The 6,148-nt window shown below is 38.1% G+C and overlaps 1 pseudogene; it reads right to left on the minus strand.

Annotated features, from left to right (window-relative positions):
* The window catches only part of LOC101662233, a 15,690-nt pseudogene extending 9,558 nt beyond the window's left edge, over positions 1-6,132 (minus strand).
* Positions 6,133-6,148: the final 16 nt, after the last annotated feature.

A 6,148-nucleotide genomic window follows, 5' to 3' on the forward strand; every position in this document is an offset into this window, starting at 1 on the left:
ATCTATCTATCTATCTATCATCTATCTTCTATCTATCTATCATCTATCTTCTATCTATCTATCTATCTATCTATCTATCTATCTATCTACCATCTATCTATCATCTATCAAATCATAAGTGTCCTGCTTTTGTTTCTCTAGAGAACCCTGTCTAACACAGTAGCTTTGCTCAGCAGCTGAGAGGCAGAACTCCTTAGAAAAAACACACTCCCATGGGTGGACCAGGCCAACAACTCTTGCACGAGTATGACAACCCTGCATGTGTTCCAAGGCAGGAAAAACTGTGGATTATATAATATAACAAAATTATTTACATAACAAAAATATAATATTTAAGTGATCCTAATAAATCTACTTTTCATGTTTGAAGTGAAATGTGCCTCACCATTAGCTTACTATAATTTAAATGGCACTGCTTTTTCTTTGAACACACAATAAGGATACATTCCAATAGCAGATAATGTATAAAGGTCAGTGGAATCTGAGACAAGAAAAAGTGGGGAAAAAACCCAAGAACTTCTGTTTGATAATGATCAGGAAAGGGTTTATGAAAGAGCATTTAAATTGGTAGCACATACACAAAGTGAGCTGTCTTATTGTTTTGAAGAGATACACCACACATCAAGCATAAACTGCTATTGAGTCCTGACTCATAGCAACCATCTATAGGGTTTCCAGGGCTGTGAATCAACTGAAAGCTTCATCTTTCTGTCTTAGAGCAGTTGGTAGGTTTAAACAGCTCACTTTGTAGTTGGCAGCTCAATAAGCATATCAACAGGACACTATACCACTGAGCTCATTTTGAAGATACACTCCCTGTAAATTCAGACCAAGTAAGAGGTGTGAGGGAGAACCTAAGAAAACCACACTCAACCGTCATCGAGTGGATTTTCGCTCACAGCGACCCTCTTGGGCAGTGTAGAATAGAGCTGCCCCTGTAGGTTTCTGACACTTAACTCTCTCTGGGAGTAGAAAGACTCATCTTTAGTCATCTTTAATTGGATTACGACTATATGTTAAGCATTGTATTAAATCTACTGCCTTGAATATCTCCTTTTATGTTTATAATAATTCTTTGGGACTATCGGTCGTTGATCATATGCTACCTCTTGAAATGGTTGGAGGCTCTTCTTGGGACAGTGAAGTCTCCTGGGCCGCTTTCAGTCCTTCATCGTGTCTGCCAGGCGCTTTCGGTTCTCTGCGTTCAAGAGCCAGTTGCCCAGTCTCTTCTGACACTCATTTTGGTCTTTTATTTCTTTTTTAAATGACTCTTTGCTTTTCATATGTGATGTCCTTACTGTCATTACCACCACTTGTCTGGTTTGGTCATTATTGGTTATAAATTAAGATCTTTTCTTGAAACCCGAGGAAGAAATTCACTAGTTGGCTATTACCTTAAGACTTCAGGACTGTTGTGATGAGAAAGTGGCATTAAAAAAATATATATATATTTGTTGAGCAATTGCTCTTCAAGGCCTTTGATGTTTACAAAGTGTAAAAGATGCAGATGTTTATCAAAGATGGTTCATTGAAGATCAGTTTGAGCACTCATATATTCATAGTCCTGGTGTTTTAGAAAATCTAATTTCCAACACCACATTAAAGGCATCAGTGTTTTAAAAAAAAAAAGATCTCTTCTTGAGCTGGTCTCTAAATTCAGGTGGGATATACTCAAAGTCATACTTTGACTTGTTTTAATTTTTCCAGCACATTTAACATATATTAGATGCAAAATAATTATCACTGTATCTCCTTTTCTTTCTGTTCTCTAATTTTCATTGTAAAATACTTTTCTTAATGACAATGGGGTAATTGATGCCAGGGAAGCAAAGCCTGAGACATGGAGATTTGTGGAGCAATAGTTATGTTCAGTGGCACTGTGCCCTGGACCACAAGGACCTCTTTGCTGAGTCACTAGGAAACCAGTGTTACCCAGATTTAATTCTACGAATTAGGCCTCTTATGCTCATCTTCTCTAGGGCCAATATTGTATGAAGAAGAAGAACTGATAACTTAAAGTTGGAGATGCAACAATTATCTATAGGACTTTAAAATGTTAATCATGTCCTAAGCTTCTTTCCATAAATCCAATATATGAAACCAGTTTTCTATCAATCATACTGATTAACTCATAATATTTATCCAAATTATTATTAATCTATAACTATCAAATAGCTATGGTGCAACATAAAATAGCCAGGGTTACTACTTTGGTATAACTCATTCATCCTTATGTAGGTCTCTCCCTCTTACAAATATCTCTTATTCCCTGTTCTTTTAGTACAAGTAATGTGTGAAATAGGGGGAATACAGTGTGAATCCTGCTGATTTCCAGCCCTCTAAAAATCTGCCCTTTACTAGAGTAAAGAAACAGAAGAGAATTTCCAACACAGAATTTTAACAGCATTCTAGGCCCTTAAAGTTAGAATTCCCTTAACCTTTTTTTTTAATATCACATACTATGAGAAAACAAAAACTTTAAATACATAAAGTGAAATGCAAAGTGTTACAAAAGATACCAACTACATTGAAATAAATGTCTGTCCATGGAAATCTGGGACCTGTACAAGTCTCAGATTGTAACATCTGGAAGTTTTCCCTAACAAGGGGAAAAGATCAGGAAGTAGCCCAATGATGATTAGGAGAAAGAATAAGTTGTTCTGGGCAAGAAAACCTTATAGGAAAAGAGTCAGCAACAAAAGATACAGGGTTTGCTTTTAGAGCTCAGGAGAATGAGTGTGGTTTACATTCAGCTCTAAGTAATTTGTCTTTATTTGTTTGTGCAGCTGCAATATAGACACATGTAGCTTTCTACTCCTGTAACGAGTTACAGTCTCAGGGACTCACTGGGGTAGCTCTACCCTGTCCTATAGGGTGGATATGAGTCAGCATTGATTTGATAGCTGTGAGTTTTGTTTTTATGGTTGGAAAATTTCTGTTAGGTTGTCTTTTTTCTATTTATTATTTAAAGAACATACATGAAAACTTTTTTCTATATTATATTCAGTATGATTACATGCTAGGGAGAAGAATATATATTTTTCTAGTTTTTCAGCAACTAATACATATCTGATTATGCTAATTTTCAGAATTAAAGTGATCTTCTATATTAGTTGACCAAATATGCTAATCCCACCCACTCTTTGTTACATTTAAAAAAGAGAATCACGTTACACCGGAGGACCTAAGTATATAACGATCATAGCTACTTTCTTTGCATCCTGGAATTTTCACTCTGAAATAACTTCGGTGGAAAAACAAAGTCCACAATACAACCACTTTTCACTTATGGACATGATTAGATTGCAAAGACCACATCACTATTTGAAAGTTTGCAATATGTGCAAATGGAGATGGCTACATTAGATCAAGAATTGTAGATGACTGCATTGCATAACTGTCTGACTACATCGTTGTATTACTACTGATTCTTTGGGAATCATGACGCAGCCACGCTGACACTAAAGTTCAACGTTCACAGCTAGCATTACTTTGCCTTATACCTCAGGTTTTGTTACTGCCAGATGTACATTGTTAATGTTGGATAGTGGAGTTTTAATTTTTGTCACAAATGCAATTTCAGATGAGAGTCAATAAATATAGGGTAGGTATAGTAGGTTTCTGTTTTTAATTATGTGTGTGTGTGCAGTGTAGTGTGTTTCTGGATATCATTAGATCACCAAATAGATTTTAAAAAGATATATGTATCAGATATTGTAAGTACTTGTTAACAGAATAAGAAATACTTTCTATCAACTAATAAAGGCAATACAATAAAGATATGCTAAGTTAAGGCAATGGTAGAAATGATGAGGTAGAAGAGCCAAACAGAAAATTTCAAAAGGCAGCTTGAGAAGACAAAGCATTGCAATGAAATGTGCAAATACTTAGATATACGAAACCAAAGAGGAAGAAGACACTCATCCTATACAAAGCTTAAAGAACTGAAGTGGAAAAAAAAAAATCAAGCTTTGAGTTTAAATATTAGAAGATTTTTAGGCAAAAACATTGCATGATGCAGGAGTGATGATCAGCTCTTTAAAACAAAACAAACAACAATTTGGTGGAAGTCATAAAGACTATGGAATCTTTTATGGAGTAGTGGGGTACAGGGTGGGCTTCTAAGAAACCCGTCAGCCACTGCAGAGGAGAAGGAACTGCCTTTCTGCTCCATAAAGCTGTATCGTCTTAGAAAGCCAAAGGGGCAGTTCTGCCCTGTCCTAAAGGGGCACCATGAGTTAGAATGCAGTCAGTGGCCATATGTGAGTTTTTAAAAAGACCATGGCTAACGAGCCATATTAAATAGTTCAGGCATCTACTAGGTGTCAGACGGTATAGACAGTATTTCAGATTCGATATTCCTCCTGTCCTCATATAAGTCTCAGTGAAATTGAGGATTTGAGGGCGAGGCGGGGTATTAGAGCTTAAATTTCTGATCACCCTGGTTGCAAAAGGCTACACTTCACAGCAGAAACCCTAAAATCTTTTTTGAGTCTCCACCTAAATTCACCCCCCATTTCTTCTGACCATTAACCAGGAGCATGAATCTCTTTGCCTTTGTCATTCCTCTAGCCAGTCCTTGGAGAAGCAGCATACCCTTTATGGTCTTGCCCAGGTGTGCCTTTAATGGAATTGGGGGTGCTAGGGTCGTAGAGGTATGAGTCACATCCTGACTGCCTCAGCCTGGGGGCCCTAAACCAATCTTATGAGTTCTTCTGTCTAATGTAACGTTTGTGTTTCCCTCATGGTCCCAGTCCTGCTTCTGTATTTCCACCTCTAACTGTGATCTATTGATCTGCTGCCAGTCATGCTTTTGTGACAGTTGCCTTTGCCCTCTCATGTTCTTTTAGCCTCTGATTTGCTGCAAACCCTTGGATGCCATGAAGACCTCACTCTAATCGTCTTTTACCCCAATGATTTGTCTTTGGATGTTGCTGTTTAATACTTAATAAACGGTGCCCTTAAATTGTACTTGAGATTTGGAATTTTTTTTGTAAAACAGATGGCAGCGAGCCCCAGGAATGGAAATAGCTAGACATTCGATGATATGAGTGTAAATATTGGTAGATAGCATTCTTGCATGTGACCATCTTACACATGATCCTCTTCTTTTCCAGCCAGGACACCTCTCTCTCACACACCCTAGGAAAAGTCTTCATAAAAACAAAACCTGGACGCTAGGTCTTTCTACTACGAAGAAAGGGATTAGTTTGCAGGAAAGCAAACAGAAGTTTTATTCACCTTGAAGTGCAGTTTACATTCACAGCTAAGGGATCTGTGTGACTTCTGTAATGGGTATTCTAAATTCATATTTGAAAGGCGTTCCAAAGACAGCACTTCTCCTCATCTTCAAAGGATCTGGTTCTTAGAATTCTTCTTAAATGTTTGTTAATTTATCCTGAATTCAAAGGAACCAAAGCAAGAACGAAATAAAATAAAAACCTCATTGCCACTGAGTCTCTTCTAACTGGTAGTGATCCTAGAAGACAGAGTAGAACTACCCATGTGGGTTTCTGAGACTGTAACTCTTTATGGGAAGAGAACGCCTTGTCTTTCTCCTGAAAGTAAGAACAGATGCATTCAATTGTTTTAAATCTGTGGAATGAATCTACCGAGAAAGGCATAATCTGTTATAACATACCAAACGAACAAAGGCCTCGTTGAAAAAGCCCGTGTCATTATATCAATATTTATTGTTTAGTTTTAGTTCCGTGCTACACCCAAAGCTGTGGTCATACCGGGGACTGTAAAGACAGCATGAAGGTGGTCATCCCATCTTTGGTTTGTAGGTTTCCTTATCACCGCACCATGCCTAAGGTTTCACTGCTCGTGAAGACCACATGTTGGCTACGTGATTCATAACTGTGCATGCATAGAAGTGATTGCCTAGATGTTCTGTCTTTTGCTGTTGGGAATTGGTGGGAGGAGGGGAATATTGTGGAATACTTGAGAGGGCAGTGGCATCCTGCCACCATTTGTCACGTGCCCTCACCCCCCACCCCAAGCGTTCTGCTTCCTCTTCTGTCCTCCTCTGTGCTCCCCTCCAAGTTCTCCACTTACTGCACAGGTGTCTTGCCAAGTGATAGAAAGTAGAGAAAGGTACGAGATAGTTGAAGCTTTGAGCAGAGTCATGATTCCAGTCTCGTTG

Source organism: Echinops telfairi, unplaced genomic scaffold (assembly GCF_000313985.2).
Source record: "Echinops telfairi isolate 266 unplaced genomic scaffold, ASM31398v2 ScPeMD7_23;HRSCAF=83, whole genome shotgun sequence".
Lineage (NCBI taxonomy): Eukaryota > Metazoa > Chordata > Mammalia > Afrosoricida > Tenrecidae > Echinops > Echinops telfairi.